The sequence below is a fragment of the Puma concolor genome, chromosome B1, assembly GCF_028749965.1.
Source record: "Puma concolor isolate L17-30 chromosome B1, mPumCon1.1.hap2, whole genome shotgun sequence".
NCBI lineage: Eukaryota > Metazoa > Chordata > Mammalia > Carnivora > Felidae > Puma > Puma concolor.
In genome coordinates, this window is record NC_141670.1 from 173,937,332 (window position 1) to 173,951,916 (window position 14,585).

General features: G+C 38.8%; 1 protein-coding gene across 2 annotated transcripts in view; it reads right to left on the minus strand.

Annotated features, from left to right (window-relative positions):
- The window catches only part of N4BP2 (NEDD4 binding protein 2), an 87,215-nt gene extending 73,107 nt beyond the window's left edge, over positions 1-14,108 (minus strand). The window contains exons 1-3 of one of the 2 annotated variants that reach the window (XM_086705205.1): positions 13,970-14,108; positions 5,471-5,545; positions 5,182-5,203 (exon numbers count right to left, since the gene is read on the minus strand). The gene's annotated coding sequence lies outside the window, so the exon portion shown is untranslated. Of the gene's footprint in view, positions 1-5,181; positions 5,204-5,470; positions 5,546-13,969 lie in introns of those variants that run through there. The other variant, XM_086705209.1, reaches the window with a different exon arrangement.
- Positions 14,109-14,585: the final 477 nt, after the last annotated feature.

A 14,585-nucleotide genomic window follows, 5' to 3' on the forward strand; every position in this document is an offset into this window, starting at 1 on the left:
GCATTTCATATGGAGTAAAAGCTCAACTTCTTAAAATAGCTTATTTAAGATACTAAACAGTCTGGTTCCCTAATAACTCTTTCCAATCATTTCTTGCTACTCTCCCTCTTGCTCTTTCTTAAATTCACCCAGTATTCTCCTGCTTCACTGCCCTTATACTTAATTTGTAGCCTGAAATGCACTTTCCCTAGATAGCTGACTCATTTCTTTAAAAAATTTTTTTTGTTAACGTTTATTTTTGAGACAGAGAGAAACAGTTTGAGCAGGGAAGGGGCAGAGAGAGAGATGAAGACACAGAATCCAAAGTAGGTCCAGGCCCTGAGCTGTCAGCACAAAGCCCGACGCAGGGCCAGAACCCACGTACAGAGAGATCATGACCTGAGCCGAAGTCGGCAGCTCAACTGACTGAGCCACCCAGGCGCCCCTCCTGACTCATTTCTTACAAGACTTTACTTAAGGCACTTTTGCAGTGACCTAACCACCCTACATAAAACTGTGCACACACACGTTCTCTCCATCTCCCTTTCATTATCACTCTATAATTTAGATGTTTATTTTGTTTAACGTCTGTATACCCTAACGCTAGAAAGTGAACTCTTTGAAGGCAAATGTTTTTGCCAATTCGGTTTACTTTTGCATTGCTATCACTAAACTAAATAAGTACCCAAACTACATATCAATACCAAAACAATGTCTAGCACATAGTAAGCACTCAGTAAACTTCTGCTAGATAAGTGAAGGATTAAGGTAAGGAAAAAGAAACAAGAAGAACAGGAAAGCAATAAGTACAAGATTCTAAAAAGAAATAGTAATACAATACTCAATAAAATTTATAAGTTTAACTGCACTGAGGCACCTGGGTGGTTCAGTCAGTTAAGCGTCCGACTCTTGATCTCAGCTCAGGTTTTGATCTGAGGGTCATGAGTTCAAGCCCTACATTGGGCTGAGCGTGAAGCCTACTTAAACAACAACAACAAAAAAGTTTAACCCTATTAATAAAATGGAATTAAAAGAGAATATTATTGGGGCGCCTGGTAGTTCAGTCGGTTAAGCGTCCAACTTCAGCTTAGGTCATGATCTCATGGTTTGCGGGTTCGAGTCCCACATCAGGTTCTGTGCAGACAGTTCAGAGCCTGGAGCCTGCTTCAGATTCTATGCCTCCCTCTCTCTCTCTGCCCCTCCCCCACTCACATTCATGCTCTCTCTCTCAAAAATAAATTAATGTTAAAAAAAAGAGAGCATTATTATGTTGCCTAATAGATAAAAAATATTTTTTAAATAATAATAGCCATTGTTGGCAAAGTTATAGTGAAATAGGAATTTTCATACATTGTGATAAGAATAAACTAGTATAACCTTTCTAGAAAGCAAACTGGCACTATGTATCAAGAAATCTTAAATTACAGCTGATCCCAACAACGTTGGGAGTGGTTAGGAGTGCCGACCACCCACACAGTCAAAAATCCCCATATAGCTTTTGACTTAACTACTAATAGCCTACTGTTGACTGGAAGCCTTACTGAGAACATATAGTCAATTAACACAAATTTTGTATTATATACTGTTTTGTTACAATAAAGTAAGCTATAGAAAAAAAAATGTTATTAAGAAAAATATAAAGAGGAGAAAATACATTTACAGAACAGTAAAAAATCTGCACATGAATGGATCCAGGCAGTTTAAACCTGTGATGTTCAAGGGTCAACTGTATTTATATTCTTTGATATAGTAATTCCACTTTTAGGAATTCATCATTAAAAAAATCAGATTTACAGAGATATTTATATAGAAATGTTCAAAATACAGTAATTTTTTACAAAGAAAAACTAAAAAACAACTAAATAATGAGAAAAGAAAGATAAAATAATTTCTGGTAATAGTAAGTATAATTTATTAAATACTTAACACATGCCAGCTAGAATGTTAAATCATGAATTTACTTAACTCTTAAACTAGTAAGTATTATTATGCCTATTTTGCAAATAAGAAAACTAAGGACTAGAAAAGTATCAAGCACAATATCCCTTTAGATTCCTAAAATGGAATCTATACAGTCATTAAAAACTATATTTTGGATAATATTTCATTGACAGTTGTTTTTTTTTTTAAACTTTCATTCATTTCTGAGAGACAGAGACAGAGCGCAAGCAGGGGTGGGGCAAAGAGAGAGGGAGACACAGAATCCGAAGCAGGCTCCAGGCTCTGAGCTGTCAGCACAGAGCCTGACACAGGGCTGGAACCCAGGAACCATGAGATCATGACCTGAGCCAAAGTCCGACGCTTAACCCACTGAGCCACTCAGGCACCCGAGGGTTTTTTGTAAGACAATGTTAGAAAAAAGAAGGCAAGACACAAAACTTAATATAATTTAATGGGACTAGATCAGACTGTAATATTAGACTAGAAATCTCTGGATAATTTGAGATTACAAGTAATTTTATTTTTAACATGTTACTCTTTTTACATACTACATTATGTTGCATTTTCCAAATGATCTGTAATATATATGTATTTTAACAATCAGGGAAAAAACAACAATTACTATTAGCAAAGCTAAATCTTAGACTTCCCTCTATACTCGTTCCTCTACCTATTAAACCATGTATCCCTTCCACCTCTTTTTTCATTGTGTCTACTTATATGGAAAAAGATCTAAACATGTAGGCAGTTTAAGTGTCTAATATTTAATACAGTGAAGAACATCGTATACATAAAAACATACACTACCACCCAAATACTAGTTTTACTTTATATATCCATATTATTTCAATCCCATTTATTCACTTGAGTAATGTTCAACATTTTTATCAACTGATCTTATGCATCTTCCTTTTTCCATAAAGAGAGACTTATTAATAAACTAGTTTAAACAAGGTTATGTAGCTTCTTCACATACATACCTGACCTAAATAGAGAGTGTATTCTAAAAGGATATGCTATATAAGAATGGGTAAGATTTGATATATAATGGAGAAATGTGAAAGAAGTGGCTCAAATGAAGAACATAAAAACAAATAATATAAATTTTTGTTAACAATGAGACCATGAATATATAAATTTCATATACACATTTTCTAAGCTCTTCTCCCTCTATTATTTAATTTTAACCTGATAGAGAATCTAACCAACCAATACATACTTGCTCACTGATTATCATCAAAAATATTCCAGCATGGTAAGCAGAAGTCTTATCAATTTGAGTTTGTTGTTTGTTTGTTTTTTTAACAGATAAGGATGTATATGTTCTTTTAAACATTAAAAAAAAAAAAATTCTAGGTTAACATTTAGAGTGAACATGAACTTTAACAATGGTATGGCAACTGTCAGTACTGTCATTAAAGTGAATATACCAGTAAATACCACTTCAAAAAAAACCCCCTTCCTATTGAAAACTACATCATCAACACAATACTGACACTAAAAAAACTCCCATGTCATTTTATAAATAAATAATAAATTTATATAAGGACAACTAATTTTAGACAATTTACCTTTACAGAAAAATAAACAGAAAATAGTAAGTTTCTATGGCAATCAAGAAATATATTCTATTTAATATGCAATATCATCTACAAAGAATAGGCCTAAGAAAACTGATACTAAGAATCAAATGTATTAATAACACCTTAGCTCCTTAAAACCATCAAAAAAGGAAGAAAAAACAAAAACATCTCTCTAGGGGTGCCTGGGTGGCTCAGTAGGTTAAGCGTCCTTGGTTCGGGCTCAGGTCATGATCTCAGGGTTCATGAGTTCAGTTTGTGAGTTGGAGCCCCATGTTGAACTCTGCACTATCAGAGCAGAGCCTGCTTGGGATTCTTTCTCTCCCTCTCTCTCTGTCCCTCCCCTGCTTGCGTGCACTCACACGCGCACCTCTCTCTGTGTATTTCAAAATAAATAAATAAAATTTTTAAAAAATGGTAATGTTTAAAAAAAAAAAGCATCTCTCTATAAGGAATATATATGGCAGTCATAGGACTCAAAGCACCTCTCTATAAGGAATATATATGGCAGCATAGCAAAAAAGATCAAGAAACATCTCTCTCAGGGTGCCTGGGTGGCTCAGTGGGTTCAGCATCCAACTCAACTCTTGATTTTGGCCCAGGCCATGATCCCAGGCTTGTGGCATCCAGTCCTGTATCAATCGGGCTTGCACTAGGAGTGGAATCTGCTTAAGATTATCTCTCTCCCTCTGCCCCTTCCCCCCCCCACCCCCCTCACTCATTGCTCTTGCTTTCTCTAAAATGAGAAAATAAACATCTCTCTCATAAACAAATGCTACCAAAACCAATCAATCCATCTTAACTGGAGATTAAGTTTCCTACAAAATGATTTTAAGTGTGCTACTGCGATAAGGGTAAGATAAGTACTAAATCTCATCAAAGTACCAAAGAGTGTGTCACTGAAAAAGACAGCATTTACAGAAAACGTAACTAATAATCTTAAAATGTATCTATCTATGCCCTAAGAACTATTATACTTGATCACTGAAGACATTCTAAATATCAATGGATAAGAGTATGGCTAAATAAATTATGATAAAAATCACCTTTTAGAATACTAGGCAATTGTTATAAAATTTAAGGTAGAATGAAGAAACCATATGTGTGCAGAAACCAGAAAGATCTCTTAGACATATTCTTAAAGAAAAAAGCCAGTTGCTGAACAATATACACTTTTAGCTAAAGAATCCAGGAAGGTGTGTTTCTACAGACTTCTTCAATACTTTCTATAATCCTTCATTACATACTGCCAGTCCTAGTCTTGCTTGGTTATTTTAGAGTCTCACATTGTTGGTTTTACCAACATATTTTCATCTGTATGTGTTTATTTTCCCATTAGCCATGTTCCTTGATTATACAGATTATGATATATACTTCAATCTGGCAGTTAGCCATAGTCCCATATAGAAAATGGGTGCACAGATAATATATGCAGATGGCTAACAATATATGAAATATGAAGAAGCAGTTTAGAAGCAGAGAAATGAAAACACACATTAAAGGGGAAAACCAAGACTACAATACAGTTGTTTTATGCAACCACAAACTCTTCAAGAAATTCTAGTAACAAAATTTGTAACTACATTTTCCTTCTGAGAGATTTTTTTTTAATCACTCAAATAAAAAGGCTTGAGAACCTATGTGTAAAATATTCACACTCTATGACTTTGGTTATACTTACCATCTGCCTGGCATTGATGCTACCAACATGCTTTTTTTTTTTTTTTTTTTTTTTTTTTTTTTTTTTTTTTTTTAATTTTTTTTTTTCAACGTTTATTTATTTTTGGGACAGAGAGAGACAGAGCATGAACGGGGGAGGGGCAGAGAGAGAGGGAGACACAGAATCGGAAGCAGGCTCCAGGCTCTGAGCCATCAGCCCAGAGCCCGACGCGGGGCTCGAACTCACGGACCGCGAGATCGTGACCTGGCTGAAGTCGGATGCTTAACCGACTGCGCCACCCAGATGCCCCCCAACATGCTTTTTAAGGCCACAGTTGGTATCTGCAAACTCTACAGCTCTTCCTGTTACCTAACATGTCTTCTTACTATAAATAAAAAAATAGTAAGTTACATATTTTACATATATAATAAAGACAAATTTATATCAAACTACAATCCTAAATGATATCAAAGTTCAAAACATATATAATATTTATAATACAAATATATGAGATTCCACACAGAAAGCCATAAAAGTAAAAAAAAAAAAAAAAAAAAAAGGGAAGAAAAAGAAAAAAGACCAAACTCATTTGCCACCACTGGAGGTAACTACTACACTTGGAAATGGTTATATTAAAGGAACAAACTAAGCATTTATTTTTCAAAAAGAACATTTTTTTCAAGGTAACAAATAGCCCTAACTGATAAGGGAAAAGTCTTCATAGAAGAGGACAATGCAACAGCAATGTACAAGGAACAATATAATTTTAATATATATAATGAATAACTGAACAGGAATCAATAATCATCAATGAAGGCTAAAATCATTAGGTGAAAGGTTGATAGTGATTTACCTGGTGTCAAAGTAGCAGGTACAGATGATTTACTAGATGCAAAAAAGAAAAGATAACTTTACAATAAAATGATCTGGTTGTCACCACCTTAGCCTGATGATCAAACACAGAATCAAAATGATAGGACAACTAAATGTTATGTGCCTCTTAATATGAAACAATAGGAGTACAAAGCATTACTAAATATTCTTCCAAAAATCTTTAACCTGAATCTGAAACACGTTTAGATTTAACACCCAGTTTATACAAAATACAGGGTATAAAGAGGTTATTCTACACCATGAGTAAATAAATGATCAGCAATACAAAAAACATAGACATTCTCAACAGACCTACCAAGTCTGTATCACGGGGTAAGAGAGGGAAGGTGGTGTAGACAGGTAAGAAAGGCAGTGCTACAATAAAAAAGACTCAAAGAGATAACTAAATGCAATGGGTAGCTCTTAATGTGAATTTGGTATTAAAAAAAAAAAAATGTTTGGGGAACTGAAGAAATATATGGTGTGAGTCTGTTAGGGAATTACTGTTATCTTGCTAGAAATAATGGTTTTATAGTTATAGTGGAGAATATCCTTTTTCTGGAAGATATATGCTAAAGAATATGTCTTCTCATAATTTAAAAGAGCAAATTACAAGCTAAATCCTTAAATGAAATTTTTTTTTTAATTTTTTTTTCAACGTTTTTTATTTATTTTTGGGACAGAGAGAGACAGAGCATGAACAGGGAGGGGCAGAGAGAGAGGGAGACACAGAATCGGAAACAGGCTCCAGGCTCCGAGCCATCAGCCCAGAGCCTGACGTGGGGCTCGAACTCACGGACCGCGAGATCGTGACCTGGCTGAAGTCGGACGCTTAACCGACTGCGCCACCCAGGCGCCCCTAAATCCTTAAATGAAATTTAGGAAAGTCCAAAATATACACATATATAACATAAATGTATAATACTCAAAAAATATTATTATATCTGTTTATCTATCCATATGTACTCTGAGAAGAAAAATCCAATCATGCTATAAGGAAAGGAAGAAAATGAAAGAAGAAATTCTAATGGATTAAACTTAAGAAAAGGAGGGGCTCCTGGCTGGCTCAGTCAGTGGATGATGACTCTCAGGGTCATCAATTCAAGCCCCGTATTGAGAGTGGAGCCTACTCTAACAAAAAATAATCATCATCATATATATAAATGTATGTATATGTATACACACACACGTATATATATACACACATACATACATATACAGTAAAACCTTGGATTGCAAGTAACTTGCTCTGCAAGTGTTCTGCAAGATGAGCAAACACTTCTAACAAATTTTAACTTGATAAACGAGTGATGTCTTGCAATACGATGTCTTGCAGTGCAAGTAACACATGATGCTGATGGTTACTCTTCTCTCTCTTCTTCTCTCTCTTTCTCTCTCTCTCTCTCTGCAGGATTGTGGGCGATCCTGAGCTCAGATGCTCGGTCTCAGGCCATGGTGTTTGGCAGAAATCAATGATTTTTCAGAACATTGCAAGGCGCCCACAATAGGCACTAGTGTATCTTTTGTCACTTCAAAGCACCTATGGACAGTCCTTTGCTTTTCCATGCTGAGAGTAAGCTTAGAAATGCTTTGCTTCATTCTAGGTCAGGGTACCTGCAGATACAGACCCTTTTCTCTGCTGCCTTATTGCCAGTTATATTAAATACAATATATGACAAGAGTTTATTAATACTGTAGTCAACAATTCTGTGAGCATATATAATGGCCCCCATGCAGAAAAAGGTTGAAAAGAAAGGCAGTAAGAAAGAGATGATTATGGTGGAAGCTAAGAAGGAAATCATCAAGAAGAACGAACAAGGTGTCCAAGCAGCCAAAATGGCAAGATTTGTAAGAAGTCTGCATCAGCATCTCATCTATAGAAGAGAAAAAGATGAAATCTCACTTCAAATGAGATTAGGGAGATGAGTAAATGTGAGAAATGGTACAAAATTTTATAGGAAAGCACCATCAGAAAAGGATGTAGAAGTGCAAGCAACGAATGTGTTTAATGACAATGCAATGTCACATTTCCACAAAATCCTCAAAAGGAGGCAAAAACCAAGTGTCACTGGATAGGTTCCTTGTTAAAGTTGCACAAAAAGAGAAAAATTCCAATGGGCCAATAGACTGCAGTGATTCCATTAGTGATAGTGAAAGTCGTCCTACACAATAACCTTCCTCACTCTTGTCTCCCTCATACCAGCCACAAAGGTTTTTAAAGGTAAGTGCTTTTACCTTAGGTTGTTTCTTTTTCTTTATATATTTTCTTTATTATTTTGGACTATGTTACAGTATTGTAATCATTTTTATATGAACATTTTGGGATTGCGGAATGAATTATCTGACTTCTCATTATTTCTTATGGGGAAATCCACTTTGATATACAAGTGCTTTGTATTACAAGCATGTTTCTGGAACAAATTATGCTCATGAACCAAAGTTTTACTGTATATATGTATTTTTTTCAGTGAAGAAAATGACTCCAAATAGCCAAACAACCTTGAGAAATTAAAACAAATCTAGAGGCTTCACACTTCCTGATTTCAAAACATATTAACAAAGCTACAGTAATCAAAACAGTATGGTACCAGCATAAAAAGACCTAAGAACAGGGGCACCTGGATGGCTCAGTAGGTTGAGCATCGGACTTCAGCTCAAGTCATGATCTCATGGCTTGTGGGTTCGAGCCCTGTGTCGGGCTCTGTGCTGACAGCTCAGAGCCTGGAGCCTGTTTCAGATTCTGTGTGTCCCTCTACTGCGCGCACTCTCTCTCTCTCTCTCAACATAAATAAATATTTAAAAAAAGAGAGAGAGAGAGAGAAACCTAAGAACAGTTGCAACAGAATATAGAGCCCAGAAATAAATCCTCACATATATGGTCAAGTTATCTTTGACAAGGATGCCAAGGCTACACAATGGAGAGAGGATAGTCTTTTCAACAAATGGTACTTGGAAAACTGGATATCCACAAGCAAAAGAATGAACTTGGACCCTTACCTGACATCATATACAAAAATTAATTCAAAAGGAGTTGAAGACCTAAACATGAAACCATAAAACTCTTAGGAAAAAACACAGGAGAAAACTTCATGACCTTAGACTGGCAATGACTTCTTGGATATGGCACCAAAAGCACAGGAGACAAAAGCAAAAATACACAAATGGGACTACATCAAACTTAAAAACTTCTGCACAGCAAAGGAAACAATCCACAGAGTGAAAAGGCAAATCTACAAAACAGGAGAAAGTATTTGCAAACCATGTATTTGATAAGGTATTAATATCCAAAATGTACAAGTAATTCCTGCAAGTCAATAACAAACAAAAAAATCTCAAATTTTAAAATGGGGAAAGGACTTGAATAGATATTTCTCCACTGATGACTGATATACAAATGGCCTACAAGCATATGCGAAGATGTTCAACATCACTAATCATCAAGGAAATGTTAATCAAAACCATGAGATATCACCTCACACCTGACAGGATGACCACCATTAAAAAAAAGGTGGTCTTTCCAAAAGATAGGCTTTCCAAAACAAGATTAAAGTTTTTAATAGTGATAAAAAGATTTAATAGTAATTCCTGAAACAATTAAGGTGGTATCACCTTAGAATTATGAATTTATGCTTAGAATTTATCCTAAATTCTGATTACAAAGTTAATTTTAGAAATATTAGATGGGCACCTGGCTGGCTCAGTCAGATCTCTCACTCTTCATCTCGAGGTCATGATTTTGAGCCCCACATTGGGCACAGAGATTATTTAATAAAATAAACTTAAAAAAATAAATATTAGAAAAAACTGATTATCACATCTGTAGAACAATGAAATTTCTTAATTTGGAAATATGAAGCAATGACAAAGGAAAAGAACAACGGATTCATGGATGAACATTTTAAACCTCAAATAAAAGTAACCAAAAACAGCAAGAAAAAGATTTTTAAGAAAAAACACTATAAAGAAGATGTGGTATGTATATACAATGGAGTATTACTCAGCAATCAAAAAGAATGAAATCTTGCCATTTGTAACTGCGTGGATGGAACTAGAGGGTATTATGCTAAGCAAAATTAGTCAGTTGGAGAAAGACAAATATCATATGACTTCACTCATATGAGACCTTTAAGAGACAGAACAGATGAACATAAGGGAAGGGAAGCAAAAATAATATAAAAACAGGGAGGGGGACAAAACAGAAGAGACTCATAAATATGGACAGAAAACAGAGGGTTACTAGAAGGATTGTGGGAGGGGGGATGAGCTAAATGGGTAAGGGGCATTAAGGAAGCTACTGAAATCATTGTTGCACTATATGCTAATTTGGATGTAAATTTAAAAAAAGAAAAAAAAAACACTAAAAACCATGTATTTGGACCATTCTCAAAATTTTAAGAGAAATAGACCTATTAGGTAATCAAAGGACATGAACAATCCATGTTTAGAAAAAGTGTCCATCATCAGTCTAATGAGGTTTAGTGAAACTGGTACACCCAGAACCAGGGCTCAGCCAAGTGCAACATATGGGTTCTTCCAGCCAGTAATTCCACTGATGGTCATAAAAACCTAGCTGGCCTAGCCACTTTCTTCCCCCACGGAAATTAATGAAATGTTGGTGGTGTTTGTTTTTTTTTTTTTTTAATTCTTAAATTATGTGAATTTGGATAGCACAAATTCATTAACCTGAATCCAGATGTACTAATGAAATAATTTCTGGAGGACAAGGCTTAGATCTTCCAACAGCCTGCCCAATCTAGACATATTTTAAAACTATAGTACAGTGGGTAGGAGGGTAGTTAAAACCAAAATTCAGAGTAATGTTATCATCTGTCTATATTTTAAAAGCAAAGTGAACTACTCACTATAATGTAAAGGGAAAAATGTTTATGTGACAAACCAATATATCTTATTTCAACAATTTTAAGACATGTTTTTACATTTCTGCGTAAGGATACATCCTAAAATCAATGATACATCACTGCTATCTGGAGCTGTTTTTTGTTTTAATTTCATAGAGGTACATAAAACATCCCATCTTATAACTGATGGGATGAATGGTAGATATTTGGAAATGTCATGATTTACTTGATATCAAAGGTTTTGTTTCAGAGGGCCACAAAAAGAATATGTTAAGAGTAAAGTTTCAGGTCACAAAGATTCAGGTTTGCCTGAATCCTGGCTCTACCAAATACCAATTGGGTAATGTTGGACAACATTCTTCACATTTCTCATGTTTTCTGTTTACTCATTTGTGAAACAGTATGAATAACAGTGCAAATCTCATACAACTGTGAGAATTAAACATAGTAGCATACGTAAAGTGCTTAAAACAGTGCCGGGCATATACATATACACTCTTAGATATGTGGTAGCCATTTTTATTACTATGAGGATGAAGGCGATGAGGCTGATAATGACTTTCGGCTAATTCAATGGTAGGCATGGTAAATATTTTTTTAAATGCTCACTCTCTTGGGGCACCTGGGTGGCTCAGTCAGTTGAGTGTCCGACTGCAACTCAGGTCATGATCTCATGGTTTGGTTCATGAGTTCGACCCCCGAGTCGGTCTCTGTGCTGGCAGCTCAGAGCCTGGAGCCTGTTTCGGATTCTATGTCTCCCTCTCTGTCTCTGCCCCTTCCCCACTCGTGCTCTGTCTCTCAAAAATAAACAAACATTAAAATGTTCAATCTCTTCTTTAATTCTTAATAAAACTGCTTCTAAAGGCATTTAATAGAGCTCTGTTAAGATTCAATATTTGGCCTGCCTTATTCTTCACAAGACTTACACCATGAGTCTGCATATAAAAAGCTGAAGGGAAGGAAGGCAAAGATGACAGCCGTTTTCTAAAATTCACATTGACTAATACATGGTTACTGCTTTGCATATTAAAAGACATGCAAAACCATGGATAATCATGAAGACAGAAAAGGAGATTTTTTTTATCAGTAATTATTTTTTTTTCAATATATGAAATTTATTGTCAAATTGGTTTCCATACAACACCCAGTGCTCATCCCAAAAGGTGCCCTCCTCAATACCCCTAACCCACCCTCCCCTCCCTCCCACCCCCCATCAACCCTGTTTGTTCTCAGTTTTTAAGAGTCTCTTATGGAAAAGGAGATTTTAAAAGAAGGAAAATCCTCAGATACTGTTAAAAAATATGCACCTACGCTGATATTTATTTACTCTCTACTGTGTACACGATACTATGCCTCCTTCAATAAAGAAAAAAATACTCTTGTAATAACTTAAGCGTACTTTTTGTATGCAGTCCAATACGTGGTCCTCTTTACTCTTCCCTTCAAAGTTATTAAAGTCAACAGGTACACAAACTGACATTCCTCAGTACTGTATGCTGGGTTTCTGCACTGGGATTTTGAACTGTGTTTTTTTTTTTTTTTAATTGTTCATTAGTCTTTTTCATGAACTAAACTGTACCCTCCTTGTACAAAAGCAGCCATTTCTTTCCTATTCTTCCCACCATTTCCAGCACCGCAGCCCCCCCATCCAGGCACAGTCGCTTAAATTAATAAAGGCTCTATCTAGCTTAGGAACTAAAAAATTGTTTATTTAATTTCTGACCTTTAAAAATGAGCAATGTTAGAAAACTGAACCACGCGATTATCAAAACACAAAACGCATGACGTTTACATTTCTTAAAGCGTGCAAGGGTTCTTTCATTGAAAACTGAATGATGGTTAAAACAAGTTACAAAACAGTTGGGTGTTTGAGAGAAAAACCATAGAAATAATAAAAACGGAACAAAAGACTGATATTAGGATGAAAAGACATTTTAAAAGTGAGAAAAAAGAGGCGGCTGCAAATCAGTCATTGTTTTCGGTGAGAGACCAGGTTGATCTCCAGGATTTTCTTCCCTGCGCTCAACCAATCCCCACCTTTTCTGAGTTAACCAGTCTCCAGGCAAGCAGCGCTTCTCGATTGGCTTAAAGATATCGAGTAGAAAAACCAGCCAATCCTGCCTTCAAGTCGGAACTGTGCTATGGAGACATTACAACCACTGCATGGCGAGAATGTGTACAAACCTGTCCCTGCCACAAATATCAGATCCTAGTTCTAAAGACTGTTGCCGAAAGGAAGATTCTTTAAAGCCAACACCAAGCGTGATCTGGCATCTGGCATCTACACTTTATTACTCTAGCTCTCGGGGACGGGGAAGCCGGGGGAAGGGGGGGGGGGGGGGGGTAAAGGACTGTTTTAACCAAAAGAGCCTACGGTATAAACTGTCCCGGTCAGATGACTCCCTTTATCAAAGACAGATTTCCAAATGGGTATCTCGGAGAGGGTCCGGTTGACAGCAGGGTTTAAGAAGGGTCCCAGTGAGGATCAAAGTTGCGGTGGGGGAGGGAGGGTGCGGACGAGGGTCAAAGGGGCACAAATACCAGGGACTGGGGATGTCTCTGCACAGTATCCAAAATCGGAACGCGTGGAGCGAGAGGCTGTCTTTGGATATGAAGAAGTGAGTAAATAAACGGCTTTGCTAAGACTACGTGCTCCAGAGGGTGGCCCAAAGTTCCAAGAACGCTCCGCCTGGGAAACGCCGAAGGCGCTCGAAGGGGCAAGAGGTCAAGTCCCGGCGGGAACCGACGAAGCCTGGGGGGTCGAGAGGGGTGTGTCTGGGGCCTGAAGGCCCGCCCGAGAGTGAGAGGCCGAGGAAGGGGCCGCGGCCCCCGCCTTCGCCCGGCCTCGGGCGGCGTGCCAGGGCCCGCCTCTCGCCGACGCCTCACTTCCCCTCCGTCCAGGCGGCCAGGCCCGCGGGCCGGGCTGGAAGTGGCCCACGCTGGCCCACCACGTCCGGGGATTTAGGTTTCAGTGGCAACGCCGCCCGCCGCTGCCTCAGGCCCTCCGCTTCGGCTCGGGGTCCCAGGGTCCCTTACCTCCCGGACTCGCCACCCCGCCTACCACCCGCCGCCTTTACCTGCTCCGGGAGCGGGTGGAGGGCGTCGAGGCCGGGGCCGCGTCGTCGAGTGCGCGACGCGGCGCCGCGGGTCCGCAGCCCTTTCCCGCCGCCGCCACTGCGCTCTCCGGCGCGGCGCAGGGCTGGCGAGCAGCGGCGACCGCGGGGGGGAGACGCGCCGCGAGCGCCGGGCGGGGAGACACTGCCGCTCTCTGTCCGGCCGGGGAAGAGCAGCCTCGCAGCAGCCAGCCGCGAGAGGGCGGGTGGGCGGCCGAATGGGGAGGAGGGGTCTCGGGGAGTAGGGAATGGCTGCCACGTCGCTCAGGTGGCTCGCCGCCCTCCGCCTCCCCCACCCTCTCCTGGCGCGACCTCTGGTTCGTCCCCGAGCTCCGCCATGGCGCGTCGGCCCGCCCCGCGGGGCCGGCTCCGGGGACCCGGCCCGCGGGCGCTCCCGCCTCTCACACTCCTAGAGAGTGAGTCCCGGCCTGGCCGGTTCTGCCGCATCGGACCCGTCTCTCCACCGCCATCCCCACTACCAAAAAGCTCGCCCGAAATCCTGTTTCCCCCCCCCTTCCCTGGTCGTAGTGGTCACATGGAGGAGCAAGCCCTTTTCAGTGTGGCGGGTTTTCGGGGAAGG